The sequence below is a fragment of the Cornus florida genome, unplaced genomic scaffold, assembly GCF_030987335.1.
Source record: "Cornus florida cultivar Cherokee Brave unplaced genomic scaffold, ASM3098733v1 CherokeeBrave_3.0.0_Hap2_Chr05, whole genome shotgun sequence".
Lineage (NCBI taxonomy): Eukaryota > Viridiplantae > Streptophyta > Magnoliopsida > Cornales > Cornaceae > Cornus > Cornus florida.
In genome coordinates, this window is record NW_026775575.1 from 105,093,170 (window position 1) to 105,110,802 (window position 17,633).

The window sequence follows — 17,633 nt, forward strand, 5'->3', positions numbered from 1 at the left end:
GAAGACAATTATTTGAATAATTTTTTGCATTTTCAAATTCCAAAACTTTGGGATTTGAAGTATCACTGAGGAAGAATGTTATGAGATTTTAGACTCCAGTTGTAAAAATAATATAATATTTTATATCGACACAGAGAGAATACAATGACATTTAAACATACATGATAATTGACTTTGCAATGCAGTCAAATATAAAACATCACCAAGTGTTTGGTAATTAAAGTACTTTTATTTTGAATGGACATTTTCGTAACTTCATGTCAAAATTAGAGAAAGTTTGGTGGTTTGAGATGGATAAGTTCAATGACTATAATAATTTTGCACTTATTAAACTATAACTTCAGGTTGGTTCAACAAGGTTTTCATTGAAATAGTTATGATCGAAAATGAACGGGAAGAGCTTAACCTTAATTATGTACCTAGCTAATGAATTTTTTTCAACATTATTGATGAAAAAAATGTGGAGAGCTTCTACAATGAATCATATTTTGTAGAGAGGAGTATCATTAGGGGCTAGATTACCGTTAAAATTGGAAAGCTTTTACTAATTGAAGTCTTCTACAATTAATTACATTTTCTAAAGAGTATTAATTAGATAGTAATATTAATTTTATATGACTTGACCAATATGTTTGAAGGCACAAGTGTAAAAAATACTCATAAAGTATACTCTGCATAGCAGTCATATCCTATATTTGAAAAAGTGTGCAAAAAACATCTCTAATATTTTCACATTGTGCAAAAATATCACTCCTGACATAAATTAGTGATGTAATACCCGTTTTGTCCTTTTATTCTTCCGAAAATAACTAAGGGAGTTGTAGACACTAAAATTTTAATGGACTTTTATTTTGACAAATTGATCCATTAAATATAGGTCTAATGTTTAAATAAATTATTTAATTGGTCAAAGCTCGGTCCACTTAAATTATTTAATTAGCCCAGCCCAAATGATTAAATAAAAAGATAATTATTCCTAATAAAATATATTTGGATTAATTATATTTAAGAATAATTATCACAAATATAACCGGCCCGGCTCAGTTATGATTTTTTCCTTATCAAGAGAGGACACGTGTCATCATCCTATTAATCCAAAAAGCCTATAAATAGAGGCCTAGAGGAAGAAGAAATTCGGACACAAATTCAGAATTCAGATGTAATACCCCGATACAAAAATTAATTTAGTTAACGTAATTTAATTTTAATTTGACATGATTTATAGATGAATATGACATGGAGTAGTTATTTTGTGAATTTTATATTTTGTATCAAGCTTACTACTTATAGCTCTATTGGAAATATTTGGTGATTTTAAGTGTACATGGGTGTGCCCATGAGATAATAAAATTATATATAAAAATATAGACTATAGATATTAGCAAATGATGCTAGATGTGGAAGTTTCCACACTTCTCCTTGTTGGTGCTTGAAGTTTTTAGATATATTTATTATGTATTCTATTAAGTTGAATTAATGGTTTGAAATAAGTCTTGTGGTTTGACTAGTATATGTGTATATTACTAGATTAGAAAGTAATTGATGTTTCAAGTTTTACAGAGAGAAATTGCTGCCAGCACATGGGTTTTTAAGTTGCCAGCACACACACGCAATACACCTATACCTACGTAAATGAAGAGTTTTAAAGATATACACGAAAAAAATATATATATAAATAAATAAAAATAAATAAATAAAAATAGAAGGGGTTCCGGCCATAGAAGAAGAAAATAGAGGAAGAAAAGAAAAAAGAAGGGTTGCCGCAAAAGCTGTAAGCAAGGACTGAGGAGTATAGGTATATAAATAAGTCTTTTACATCTTCATCCTTCAAATTTATTATTTGAAGCCCTTGGAGTTGATATAATAATCTGTTCTTGAATAAATTCTATTTATTTATTAGTTCTTTCTTAATTGGGTTATCAATTTCTTTTAGATTAGACAAATTTGACTGGGTATGTTATGGATATGTGTTGATGCTATATATCTATATTTAAATATATTATATATTTAATTTTAGAGCTGGGTTTGTAATCTGTTTTATGACAGAATGTGTAGTATACATATTAATATAATATAAGCATATTAATGCTTCTCCAAGAGCTTAGTTTAAGAAGGTGAGAGTGTACACCTTCATATATCACAGTAAGCTTACAGAAGTCTAGGCCGGACAAGAAAGAGAGAAAAGGGAGAAAAGAAAATAAGCTAGTGTTGGGCTATTCGTATGGAAGTAGTGAGGTGGGGAAATTTGTCTTTCTAGTTCTATATTGGAAGTTCCGTATTTAAATTTTTATTTCAATTTCAGCTTAAGTAATCATTCTTGCATATATTTCATGTAATCTACTCTTAATTATATCTTTAATTGTGGTCTCACAGGAATTAATACGACTGTAGTTTAACTCCAGTCCATTGGGTAAAATTTAATCTAAATATTTATGATTAGAAATTTTGACTACAATTGCAGAATATTTGAGATTTATTATGGGGGTGATGAGTATTATTTATTTCTCTTTATAAATGAATATGACATGATTATAATATTGTTCAGGCAAGGAGACGGAACGGACCACATCGACGGTACCGAAGGAAAAATAAATAATTGGAAAAGTAACCAAGGTGAGTGTACTCACTGTAAGTTTTATACTTGGATATGTTTAATTGAAGTATTGAAACTGTTTATGTGAATTGAAGATGAATATACATATATACCTTAATTATATTATATAAGGTCCATACTCTGGCCTGGAAAGAGAGTGCTACAATAAATAAGGTCCATACTCTGGCCTAAAAAGAGAGTACTACAGTAAATAAGGTCCATACTCTGGCCAAGAAGGAGAGTACTATATTTAAATAAGGTTCATACTCTGGCCTAGAAGGAGAGTACTATATTTTAATGCATGTACTATGTTAATGAAGTTTAATTGACGTTATCAGATAATATTTGTTTATATTACTCGGATGTAGTAGTGTTGCATTCACTGGGTTTTAAGCTTATTCCTTCCATATTTATATTTTTTTTTAGGTATCAGGTTGGGTTGCTACTGCCAGGTCTAGAGTTTTGAGTGTGACCGGAGAAAATAACAATGGAACGTCTTTTGTATAAAATGTAAATATTGTAGTAGAATTTAACATTATGACTTGTAATTAACGTTTTAGTTTTGGCGAGATTGCATAATGGGCATGTAGTTTGTTTTAAGTTGTAAACTTTTAAGCAGATACTCTGATATATGCTGACGTCATGTATGTGTGAGATTAATGCAGATGGTTAGATATATTCCAATGGTTCACTTTAATTAATAGGGTAAATTGGGTTGGGGTGTGTCAACTTTTGGTATCAGAGCCTAGGTTTTCTAGGTTTTGGAGGTAGTAAGAGTCTAGACTGGCACTGGCAGTAGGAAGTGTGTAATAAAGTTATTTATTTGACTTGATTTTTTTTACTAACAAATATATGTGGTGATTATGTATCATATATATATGTTGTTATATTTGAGATTCATTATAGATAAAAATAATGGAAGGAGGAAGTGGTTATCATAGAATCGAGGAAGAAGTCTCTTTTGTTCCTGTTGAGGCTGAAGTGGAACAACCCATTCAGGGTGGTATGAGAAGAGAACAGAGTACTTAACTGGTATTCAGAAAATGGAGAAGGCTATAATAGACTTCGCTGAACAGAACAAACAATTTATGGCAAGTCAAATGATGATACAAGAAAGGATGGAAAGACAACAGAAAGGAAAAAAAGGCTCAGATTATGAGAGGTATATCAAGTTAACAGCCCCAGAATTTTAAGGTACTACTAAACCAGAAGAAGCAAAGGGGTGGGTAAGAAGAATGGAATCGATATTTGCAGTAATGGGTGCAGCAGAAGACCAGAAGGTAAACTTAGCTACATTTATATTCAAAAATGAAGCTAGTTATTGGTGGAATACGACAAAACATTTATTACTCAGTCCAGGAGAGAAAGAGGTGATATTATGAAACCATTTGTTAAAGCTTTTTATAAGAAATATTTTCCTCCAATTTACAGAAAAGAGAAGGAACGGGAGTTTACTCTCCTAAAACAAGATAGAATGTCTATAGTTGATTATGAAGTTAAGTTTACAGCTTTATCGAGGTTTGCACCCAAGTTTATACATAATGAAGAAGATAAATGTACAAAATTCTAGGATGGTTTAGAGACGGCTATTAAGTCCAGAGTTTCAGTGTTTTAGGAAACAGATTACAACAGACTTGTGAATAAAGCTATGATTGCCGAAAGGGATGTGGAAGAATTGCAAGAAAGAAGGGAACAATACAAAAGAAATAAATCTGAGCCATCACAATTAAGAGGAGGTGAAGGAATTTCAAGTCAGAAAAGTCAAAGGTCGCGGTATGAAAGGGGAAAGGGTAGTGAATCTCAAGGGCAGACATCAGGTAGTGGAAGAGGTCAAGGGTTCTCTGAAAAATAATCTGTACAACAAGGTAGCTTTGGAGGACGTGGTACTGGCAGGGGGTGTTTCCAGTGTGGAAGGGAAGGTCACCAGAAGAAAGATTGTCCTGTATTGAAAGCAGAAGAATGCTATCATTGCCATCAGCTGGGTCATCAGAAGAGAGATTGTCCTATGTTGATAGGAGTGACCTCAGTGGGTAGTGTTGCTGGTTCTGGTAAAGGTTTTCCACAGGGGAGCTTGTCAAAATGAGGTAGGGGAGCTACAAGTGGTTCACAAGCCCAGGGAAGAGTTTCTGCTATGACACTTCAGGATGCTCAAGCAACTCCCGAAGTGGTGACAGGTACACTTTCTATTTTGAATAGAAATGTTACTGTGCTTATTGATCCTGGCTCAACCCATTCATTTGTTGCATCATCTATTGCTATGCATTTGGGTAGATCACTTTCATTACTAGATAGTAAATTGTTTATTTCTACACCAATGGGGGAAGTGGTGGTGGTTGCAAATGAAGATCGGGATTGTGTCTTACAAATGGGGGACAGACAGTTAAAAGTGAATTTGATACCGTTAGGTATATCAGACTTTGATATCATTTTGGGTATGAATTGGCTATCTGTGTATCATGCGTCAATAGATTATTTTCAGAAAGAAGTTCTATTTCAGATACCAGGGGAGCCAGAATTCAGATTTACCGGAGAAAGAAATGTTATTCCAAACTGTCTCATTTCAGCTATACAAACCAGAAAGTTGTTGAAGAAAGGGTGTCAGGGTTACTTGGCTTATGTGGTTGATACTGAAAATAAAGAGGTGACACTTAAAATTGTATCAGTGGTACAGGAATTCACAGATGTGTTTCCAGAAGAATTATCGGGGTTGCCAATGGATAGAGAGGTAGATTTTACCATTGAGTTGGTACCGAGAGCAGCTCCAATTTCTATTACTCCGTATTGAATGGCACCGACAGAATTGAAGAAGTTGAAAGTACAATTGCAAGATCTACTGGATAAGAGCTTCATTCGATCCAGTATTTCACCGTGGGGTGCACCGGTGTTATTTGTTAAGAAGAAGGATTGTACTATGCGGTTGTGTATTGACTACAGACAGTTAAATAAAAAAACCATTAGAAACAAGTATCCATTACCACGAATTGATGATCTGTTTGATCAGTTGCAAGGGGCAAAGGTGTTTTCTAAGATTGACTTGAGGTCAGGAATCACCAGTTGAAAGTAAAGGATAGTGACATTTCTAAAACTGCTTTTCGAACTCGATATGGCCATTATGAGTTTTTGGTAATGCCTTTTGGGTTAACCAATACTCCAGCTGTGTTTATTGTAATACCCCTAATTTTAAAAGGATAATCTTAGAATTTATTTAATTGTTTAAGTGCGTTTTACTTTGTTTTATTATGAAATTTGTTTGATTTAATTGTGAATTAATTAGGTGAATTATTTAATGATTTGTTTGTGTTTGCTTATTTATTTTAATTGTTTATTTATTTAGATTTTCTTTTATTTTAATTGACTTAATTGTGTCCTAAATTGTTTGTACTTGTTTTATTTCGTTAAATTGATTTTTATTGCATGGTTATATTAATTTAAATTACGTTAGATGTGTTTTATTAAATTAGGTTTTTAGAGGTCATATAGGTAGCCGATAGAATTAAACATTAATTAGGTTTTCCATGGGCCAAGTTTTCAGTTTAGGGTTTTGGCGTAAACCTATAAGTATAGGTATTATGTTCGATTTAGGGTTTGAGAACCCTATTCATGGCATACTAAAACAGAGAGACGTAAAGAAGTCTGGGAGAGAACAGAGACGGAAAAGCTTAGAAGAAGAACGTTGAGATTTTTGAACCGAATCTCACAGACAAGTTCTAATCTTAACTCTATCCCGTTAACTCGTGTTCTTTGCATGTTTAACACAACTCCAGGATTTAATAAGGATTAAAATTAAACTGGGTTCTATGGTTAGATGCTTACAAACTGGACGTGTTTATATACTGTATATTGTATTTGTTTTAAATTCTTTCTGGTGTAGATTCTGTTTTAATTCATGTAAATTGATGAATAATAAATTTTAGTAGTTCTATAACATGTTGGAGAAACACTGGAAGTAATTTAGTTGCAAGGTTGATTTGCTAAAACAATTGGTGTTCATGAATGGAAATTGTCCCGGTTTAAATTCCTTGTGGCATAATTGATGTATAATTAATGTCGTTGAGTGAGTAAGGAATTTAATTATTTCTTTAGCATACTGGAATCTAATTAAAACACTTAGGAACCCTAGGGATGAAGAACAGTTCATCGGAAAATCGCCGGACGTGAAAGAGATGAAGAACAGAGAAGAGAGACGGCTCACAGGTTGAAGGAGCAGACTCTTGGAATCAAGAGCAGGCTCTTGGAGACCAAGAGATGGCTCTTGGAGGTCTTGGAGCCGGCTCCTAGCAAAGAAGAGCAGGCTCTTTTTTTAGAAGAGCAGGCTCTTTCAGTTGGGTTCCAGTTTTTGGTTTTTCTGCGACGGTTTTGGCTACGGGGCTTGAATTTTCACGTTTTCAGATTCTGTTGGAAGCTGTATTGAAGTGTTTTGAGATGTTCTAAGTCTTATTAACCCTTCAGAAAGTGGAATAATGCAAAATAAATCAACAAATGCTCGAGCTTGAACCGTAGATAATTGTTTAATAAACTAGTTTACTGTTCTTGGATGGAAAGGATTTTAAATTTCTTACAATCTTAAATAGAAATTCTTTGAGTAAGTTTCTCTGTTAATCAGGTTCTAGTGATATAAAATAAGCGTGTGAATATTTATATTTTAATATGCTTATTTGGAATTAAAATGGTTTATTGTTTCTGGATGGATAGTATTTTAAATTGCTCGAACCTTAAGATAACAATTCTTAGAAATGGTTTGACAGTTAATTATGTTACATGTTATAGAACTAAGCATGTGAACTATTATAATCTGTTATGCTTACTTGAAGGTAATTGGTTTACATGTATAATCTGTAAAACCAATTAATGTATTGTGCGGAGTAGTTTTGTCTAAGACTGTTAATTTACAGAATTTTAGCAGGCTTGATATAGAACAATTGATGCTTATGTTTTATTATTTCTATTATCAATTGTGGATTTTATGGATTAGTTGATAGTTATAATTGTTATTTATTCTATCAACTACTGGATGGATTGGATTGTATACATCGGTATGGGATAGTGACATACTAGGTTTGGATTAGCTTAAAGTGCTAAATCTTACCTATTTTGGAATAAGGGTACGTATTATAAAAAAACCATAATTCCCCTTATATTTAAGTCTGTGCGGTTGAATAAACTGAACGACTTACTGGATCTCTTATATAAGTTTGTGCGGTTAAATAAGCTGAACGACTTATTGGATTTCCTATGGATGGATATGAACGGATTTTAAATATATTATTATGATACCGTGACATGAGCTTGAGTCTCAGAGTCAACGGTTATGGGGCATATATGCAGTAGGACGCGTAGCTGGCTATACTGGTTGTGGTGTACCCTGTTAGGCTTAGGTAGTCACGCCCACTCAGGTGCGTTTTGTATGTTGCCTTCTACTTAGGTTGCGACCCGTATCATAGTCCAGTGAGAGTCCATAGTGTGGATATATATATATATATATACACGGCTTATACAGTTATTGTTGAGTTGGTTAGAGTGTATATGCGTATTGAGTCTCTGCTTGGATTGTAGTAGGATAGAACTTGTTCGTAGGCCTAACCCACTTCTATTATTCAGGTGCTCGCCAGTTCCAGCCTTAGACCTGATCGTGCTGAGCAGAGACTATCACTCATTCTTCCGACGATGTAGGATCTCTCTCCATCATTTAATTATGGATTTCTTCTAGTTTTACATTTCAGTTTGGATTTTCTTATTAGAGGTCCACTGGTTGGATTCCCAGAGTTGTATGGATTGGAGGAGTTTGTGATACACCTCGATTCTAGAGCCATGGGTGATCAAGTCCGAACACAGATCCGAGGGATATCAGAAAATTAATATGTAAACAAGCAGGAATAAAAAATTGAATTAAGATTAAAATAACAAAACGCTGAAAGAATTCTAAAATAAAAAAAAAAACCTCAACTTAAGATAATAAAATTAATAACATTTAAATCCTTCAAATCTGTACAACTCGGAAATCCACCTAGTGGACCCCTGATCCCAAATCCTTGAATTTACAGTATTAAAATCCAAAACCAAAATAGAAAGGAAACCCTATGTAACCGGAAGAGTGAGTGTCTGAATCTGCATCAACACGAACAAACTCTAAGCCTGGTACTGGCAAATACCTGAAAAATAGGAGTGGGTCAGGCCCACATGCAAGTTCCAATCGACTACAATCCGTACATAAACCCGATACGCAGATACATCCTAGATAGCTTGGTAATATCTACAATAGTCCATATATATATATATATACACACACACTATAGGATGCTCACTAGCCTATAACATAGTTCAGCCTAGGTAGAAAGTGACATATAAAACACGTTTTTCAACGGCCAAGTACCTAGACCTACCAGGGAATATTAGTTATATCTAGCTACTCAACCTTTGCAATATACGCACCCTAACCGTGATCAGGAGACTCAAGCTCGTATCACGGTACCATAAATATATATATAAATTCCTTCCTAGTGCAGAAAGATAAAACAAATATCCATTATGTCGTTCAACTGTTTTAGTTGACAGGACATGCATCCATGTAGGATTTAACTGTTTTAGTTAATCCATTCCTTATGTATGAAGGGATAGGACTTAACTTTTTGATCTAATCCATCCCTGATATGTCACCGTCCCATGCCGGTACATATAATGCAAATGATTCTTGAATGATGCAACATTTTCAACAGTTCATCAAATCATACCCACGTAATCCAAATAGTTGATATACAGAGTTTAAACAGTTCATCAACTTGCAATCCAGAATCCATCCATGTGATTAACAAGACAAAGTTTAATAATTCATCAAGTTAAGATCCAGTATCCATTCATGTCATTGACAATTTAATTCATTTAACGGAAATTTCAGCTAACCCATAGTACAATCCCGCAGTTGGCAACATTAACAATAGTAAAGTGTCAATTATAAATCTGAGAATGACAAACTTTAACTCAGAAAATCCACAGTTCTAACCAATATTTGCTGGAACAGATAGAACGGTTCAACAATTAAAATAACGATCTCCATTTAATTAATGAAACCTAATTTATTAGTTCCTTAATTAAAATCCAACCTATGCACAAATGAGGTCTAACAGACACATGACCCTATTCTGTACCCAACATAGATTTCAAAACCATCCTCCAGTCATCCAAGTTGCTAAATTAAGTTTACACAACTAGATACTTTATAAACACCAATAATATGCGTCATTACTTAAAACTCCCACACTGTGAAAACCTTTAGCATATTAGAATAAATTATGCATTGTGAGTCCTAATATAGCATAATATCCTGTTTAGACACCATGCAATAATCCGTTAAATTTTTAAAACAAGACTTAGCGAATTAGTCCTTCCTATCCGTTAGCAGCGTACAAAGTCACATATTTTTACCTTGTACCGTTGTATACTTCCCTACAGTTAATTCCATGAGTACTAAGACATTAATTTATTAGAAGTGGCTCTAATATAGCATGGTGTAATGTTTGGAATCCATGTTCCAACTCTTTTAATTGCTAGACACAGTTTAAGCAATTAAACCTTTACAATCCGTTATGTCCGTAAACAGTCTGTGACTTGTCTTAGATTTTCCCACCGTTTAATACATTAGCATATAAATAAATTAATGCATCCTAGGGCTCTAATAGTTCATGAATTAATATATAACTTCATCTGCCTAGCCCAAACACAACTCAGAAAAATCACCAACGAGCCAAACAACGCACAAACCACTCCAGTAAGTACATAGAATCACAGAGCCTGCTCTTAGAAACGTAGAGCAGGCTCTAACCTGCATAGAGCCGGCCCCCATAACCCTTGGAGCCGGCTCTAATAGAGGGGGAGCCGGCTCTTTGCTTCCTAGAGCCGGCTCTCTCTCTTTGAGAGCCTCATCTGCTTCAACTGCACCGTTCTGCTTCGTCCGGTTGTCGTCTGTGATTCCGGCGAAGTCCAGTGTCCTATTCTAGACCTTTTTAAGATTATTAGGGTTCCATTAAAGCTCTTAAACCCCTAGAGACTCCTCCTATTCCAGTGTGAACCAATTGACAAAAAACTTAAACTACACACAACAGCTTATACAAGAATAAGTTTGAACGTTAAAAAAAACACAGAACAGATTACCGAAATCATCTAGCATGCATAAAGTCCATTTTTAAACGTTTAATTAAGTTCCTGGAGTCTATATAAGATGCACTGAACACAAGTTTACAGGAGAGGAATAGACTGAAACTTGCCTCACGATTCCAGTTTGAAACCTTAAGCGTCGTCTCTAAGTTTCAGAATTCTCCAAGTCTGTTTCCCCTCTGCTCTGCTCCCAGTTCCCTTCCTCTATTGCTTCTTGGTTCCATCCAGAAGCAACCCCTCTGTTCTTCCTCCAGTCTTCCTCCTTTAGCCTCACAGAAAATCACCCGAGACCTTCTATGTTTCTCTCAAGACCAGTCTAGAGCCTCTGTTTTCTTTCTCATAAATATTACGTGAGTAAGATTGTTCCCAACCCTAGCAGACTCAAAAGAAAAATATATATAGACGTCCCAAACCCTAATCTACGTAACTCTATATTTACCGTGTTTAATTTAAAACCTAATATAAGTCTGCGTCCATACTATATAAAAAAAATAAAACCCTAATCCTATATCATATACAGGACCAAATAAAACAATTAATTTAGACAACTAAATAATTAAAATTAAACAATTACTTTAAAATAAATACACTATTAAAATTAAACAATTACTTTAAAACAAATACACTATTAAAATTAAACAATTACTTTAAAACAAATAAACAAGTAATTTAGAATCAAGAACAAATACACAATTAATTTAAAATTAAAGAAACAATTAAATAATTACGCAAATGAGCACATAAATCACATAATGAAATAAAAATGCAATAAAATAAAATTTAAATTCCCATTGTATCCTTTTGAAAACTAGGGGTATTACAGAGTTTGAATAACTTGGATTTTAATTATTTTAATTTTGAGGATTTTTAATTTAGTATTCTTTCAGCTTATAAATGTTATTTCTTAAATTCGCTTTGTATTCCATGTTCGTTATAACATATTAATTGTTTGATATCCCTCAGGTTTGGGCCTGGGCCTGATCAACCCGTGTCTCGAATCCGAGGGGTATCACATTTATGGATTTAATGAATCGAGTATTTCATCCATATGTTGATTCTTTTGTTATTGTCTTCATCGACCATATTTTAATATATTCTCGGAGTGTGGATGAACATGAAAAACATTTAAGAATTGTGTTACAGATTTTACGGGAAAAATAACTTTTTACTAAGTTCAGCAAATGTGAGTTTTGGCTTGATAAAGTTGTATTTTTGGAGCATATAGTATCTGGGGATGGTATTTATGTTGACCCGTCAAAAGTGGAAGTAGTGGTGAAATGGGAAAGGCCTACTAATGTGACAGAAGTCAGAAGTTTTCTGGGATTAGCAGGTTATTATTGGAGGTTCATCCAAGGGTTTTCTAGTATCGCATTGCCATTAACAAAGCTAACCCTGAAGGAAGTAAAGTTTGTGTGGAATGAGGAATGCCAAAGAAGTTTTGAAGAATTGAAGAAAAAGTTAACGTCAGCCCCAGTGTTAACTATTCCATGTGGTGGCGAAGGTTTTGTGATTTACACCGATGCTTCACATCAGGGTCTAGGATGTGTTTTGATGCAGAATGGCAAGGTAATTGCATATGCTTCTTGACAATTGAATAATCATGAATTGAATTATCCTACACATGACTTGGAGTTAGCTGCTATTGTTTTTGCTTTAAAATTGTGGAGGCATTATCTGTATGGTGAAATTTGTGAAATATATACAGATCATCAGAGTTTGAAGTATTTGTTTACACAGAAGGACTTAAATTTGAGACAGAGACGTTGAATGGAGTTAATCAAAGATTATGATTGTAATATTCACCATCATCCTAGAAAAGCCAATGTAGTAGCAGATACTTTGAGTAGGAAGTCTTCAGGGAGACTATCTTGTGTACAGTATGCACGGGTGGCAAATATTATGGAATTGAGACTGATGGGAGTTGAATTGACAGTTACTAACAAAGGAGCATTGTTTGCACATGTTACGATGAGACCTTTGTTGTTAGATCAAATTAAAGAGTTGCAAATTCATGATGTATTCCTGGATAAGAAAAGAAGAGAAGCTCAAAAAGGTATGCCAACTGAATTTACAGTTAGGGATGATGAGATTTTGTATTTTAAAAGTTGAATTTGTGTTCCAAATGATGTTTCTGTGAAGAAAGATATTTTAGATGAAGCCCACAGTTCTATATATGTTATGCATCCGGGGAGTACTAAAATGTACAGGGATTTAAAAGAATACTATTGGTGGAACAATGTGAAGCGTGGAATTACAGAATTTGTAGCAAGGTGTTTGATATGTCAACGAGTGAAAACTAAACATCATAAACCAGTGGGGTTATTACAGCCGTTACCAGTTCCACAATGGAAATGGGAGCATGTAACCATGAATTTTGTGACGGGACTTCCAAGATCAAAACGGGGACATGACTCCATTTGGGTGGTAGTTGATAGATTTACAAAATCAGCTCATTTTCTGGCAGTGAAAACTACTTATTCTACAAAGGAATATGCTCGTTTGTATGTTGATGAGGTCATATGTTTGCATGGGGCTCCAGTTTCTATTGTTTGTGATAGGGATCCGAAGTTCACTTCTAGATTTTGGTGTAGTTTGCATGAAGCTATGAAAACTTCTTTGAAGTTCAGTACAGCTTTTCACCCTCAGACAGATAGGCAATCAGAACGAACGATTCAGATTTTGGAAGATATGTTAAGAGCTTGTGTACTGGATTTCAAAGGTAGTTGAGATGATTATTTACCGTTGATTGAATTTGCTTATAATAATAGTTATCAGTCTACTATTGGGATGGCACCATATGAAGCATTGTATGAGAGGAAATGTAGAACTCCATTGTGTTGGGGTGAAGTGGGTGAAAGAAAGTTATTGGGTCCAGAAGTGAAGGTAATTCAGCAGCGTATGAAAGTAGCACATGATGGACAGAAAAGTTATGTGGATGTGCGAAAAATGAGAGATTTGGAGTTTGAAGTTGGTGATTTTGTTTTTCTTCGTATTTCTCCTTGGAAGGGTATTATGAGGTTTGGAAATAAGGGAAAATTAAGTCCCAGGTACAATGGACCTTACAAAATTCTGGAACGGATATGAGCAGTGGCGTACCGGTTGGAATTACCAGAAGAATTATCAAAATTACATGACGTTTTCCATGTGTCTATGCTTCGGAAGTATATATCAGATCCATTTCATGTGTTTAGTTGCGGAACTGATAGAGTTGAAGGAAGATTTGACTTATGTAGAGGAACCGGAACAGATTTTGGATTGCCGGGAGCAAGTGCTACGGAATAAAACTATATCACTGGTAAAGGTATTGTGGAGAAGTCACACAGTTGAAGAAGCGACTTGGGAAAGCGAGGAAACTATGAGAATGCAATATTCCCATTTGTTCGGTATGTTTCATGCATTTTAATTTCGAAGACGAAATAATTAAAGGGGGGAAGAATTATAATACCTCGATACAAAAATTAATTTGGTTAGCATAATTTAATTTTAATTTGACATGATTTATAGATGAATATGATATGGAGTAGTTATTTTGTGAATTTTATATTTTGTATCAAGCTTACTACTTATAGCTCTATTGGAAATATTTGGAGATTTTAAGTGTACATGGGTGTGACCATGAGATAATAAAATTATATATATAAATATACACTGTAGATATTAGCAAATGATGCTAGATGTGGAAGTTTCCACACTTCTCCTTGTTGGTGCTTGAAGTTTCTAGATATATATATTATGTATTCTATTAAGTTGAATTAATGGTTTGAAATAAGTCTTGTGGTTTGACTAGTATATGTGTATATTACTAGATTAGAAAGGAATTGATGTTTCAAGTTTTATAGAGAGAAATTGTTGCCAGCACATGGGTTTTTAAGCTGCCAGTACACACACACAATACACCTGTACCTGCGTAAATGAAGAGTTTTAAAGACATACATGGAAATTGAAAAGAATAAAAAAAAAGAAGAAAAAAAAAGAAAAAAAAAAAAAAGAAAAAAAAAATAGAAGGGGTTCCGGCCATAGAAGAAGAAAATAGAGAGAAGAAAAGAAAAAGGAAGGGTTGCCGCAAAAGCTGTAAGCAAGGACTGAGGAGTATAGGTATATAAATAAGTCTTTTACATCTTCATCCTTCAAATTTATTATTCGAAGCCCTTGTAGTTGATATAAGAATCTGTTCTTAAATAAATTCTATTTATTTATTAGTTCTTTCTTAATTGGGGTGTCAATTTCTTTTAGATTAGACAAATTTGATTGGGTGTGTTATGGATATGTGTTGATGTTATATATCTATATCTATATATATTATACTTGGATATATTTAATTGAAGTATTGAAGCTGTTTATGTGAATTGAAGATGAATGTATATATATATATATATACCTTGATTACATTATATAAGGTCCATACTCTGGCCTGGAAAGAGAGTGCTACAGTAAATAAAGTCCATACTCTGGCCTAGAAAGAAAGTACTACAGTAAATACGATCCATACTCTGGCCAAGAAGGAAAGTACTATATTTAAATAAGGTTCATACTCTGGCCTAGAAGGAGAGTACTATATGTTAATGCATGTACTATGTTAATGAAGTTTAATTGACGTTATCAGATAATATTTGTTTATATTACTCGGATGTGGTAGTGTTGCATTCACTGAGCTTTAAGCTCATTCCTTCCATATTTATAATTTTTTCAGGTATCAGATTGGGTTGCTACTGCCAGGTCTAGAGTCTTGAGTGTGACTGGAGAAAATAACAATGGAACGTCTTTTGTATAAAATGTAAATATTATAGTAGAATTTAATATTATGACTTGTAATTAACGTTTTAGTTTTGGCGAGATTGTATAATGGGCATGTAGTTTGTTTTAAATTGTAAACTTTTAAACAGATACTCTGATATATGCTGACGTCATGTATGTGTGAGATTAATACAGATGATTAGATACATTCTAATGGTTCACTTTAATCAATAGAGTAAATTAGGTTGGGGTGTGTCAACAGAAATCCAAAAGGTCCAGAAATTCAGAGACTCAAAAATCCAGAAGGGATACAAATTCAGAATTCAGAAGTCCAGAAATTCGGACATAAATTCAGAATTCAGAAGTCCAGAAATTTAGACGCACAAATTCAGAATTCAGAAGGCCAGAAATTCAGAGATACAAATTCAGAATTCAAAAGTCCAAAAATTCAAAGGGACACAAATTCAAAATTCAGAAATGCAGAATTCCAAGAAAAAATACAGAAACTCTGCCCCAACATCCAAACCCAAAAACGAAGAATACCAAGCACATTAAACCGTGCTGTTCTTCATCAAATTTCACGGTGATCAACAACAAGCACATCAAATCGTGTCGTTCTTCATCTAAATTCCACGGTGATTCAAGATCAAGCTCATGCAGCCCTTGGATTCAACCAACAAAAAAAAAGGAGATCGAATCAGATGTCCTTATTTTTTGTAAAGAATATTACAGAAAATTGTATTCCAATTTTTTCAATTTTATAAAATATTATTTTTGTTCCATATTTTGTTCTTATTTGCAAACTACAAAATTTGTGTGTACAAATTTCTGGCATGCCCAGTGGGACATCTTTTGCCTCTCATCTCTTTCTCCTACATCAAATCTTCAACAAATCTCATCATCAGAATTCATGGCTTCCAACAAGATTCAAACGAAGAAGAAGAATACCCCCAAAGACATCGCAGTCGTGACGGACAACATCAATACCACCACAAAAGGTGGCAAGAAGTTTGCAACTTCGTCAAGTAGTACAAAAATCTCTGCAAGTTCCATGATGTGGAGCATGGTCAAAGCATTCATTCCTACCAACAGACAACACGATGCGATGAGAGTTGATTTCGCCAAATCTGTCAAAGTAACAACTTAAACTCATACCGCCTTCACCCCGCTGAGGGCAATGAAGAAGGTTCCTACAACTTCAAAGGTTGTTTCAGTCACAAGTTCAAGTTCAAGGCTGGTCCACCCAAGGCCAAAGATTTTTTCTGACTCCATCACTATGGCAGTCATGATGACGAGTACTACCTCGTACGAAGAGCAATTGATGACTATAGCCCGTGCAATTGAAAGATTACAATACTCTCTCAGGAGCAAGATCTGAAAATTACCTCACTGACAGAAAAGTTAAAATTGTGTGATGACAATGCTGAGTCAAACAAAGGTCGGATTCCTCATTCTAATTCCATGCCAGAGAATACTCCAATTAATGATCAAAATGACGTGTCTGCCAATCCAATAATTGATACTGCCTCCGTCACCTCACTTTCTGTCCAACAACTTCAAGACATAATAGTGAATTGCACAAGAGAACAATACAATGGCGTTTCTCAAAGTACTCGAATGTACTTAAAGCCTTACACAGAAAGAATTAACATCTTAAAAATGTCGATTGGGTATCAACCTCCAAAACTTCAACAGTTTGACGGAAAGGCAATCACAAGCAACATGTGGCACACTTTATAGAAACCTGCGGCAATGCTGGTACAAACGGAGATCTCTTTGTCAAACAATTCGTTCGTTCCCTTAAAGGGAATGCATTTGATTGGTACACAGACCTCAAAGTTGGGACAGTTGGGAGTAGATGGAACGAGAATTTCTCAACCGTTTTTACAGCATTCATTGTACTGTAAGTATGCTAGAGCTTACAAACACAAAACAGATGAAGGGTGAACCCGTGGTTAACTACATCAACCGTTGGCGAGCTCTATGTCTTGACTATAAGGATCATTTGTCTGAAATTTCTGCATTTGAAGCATGTATGCAATACATGCGCTGGGAGCTTCTTTACATCCTATAAGGGATTAAGCCTCGCACATTTGAAGAGCTTGTTACTCGAGCCCACGACATGGAGCTTAGCATGGAAAATCACGGTGCTAAAGAA

General features: G+C 34.4%; 1 long non-coding RNA gene across 1 annotated transcript; it reads left to right on the top strand.

The window, feature by feature from the left end:
* Window positions 1–1,504: 1,504 nt before the first annotated feature.
* LOC132308213 (uncharacterized) lies at window positions 1,505–15,716 on the top strand. The gene is made up of 3 exons (XR_009482403.1): window positions 1,505–1,795; window positions 2,546–2,613; window positions 15,432–15,716. It is a non-coding gene; the product is annotated as an uncharacterized LOC132308213 (long non-coding RNA).
* The last annotated feature ends 1,917 nt before the right edge of the window (window positions 15,717–17,633 follow it).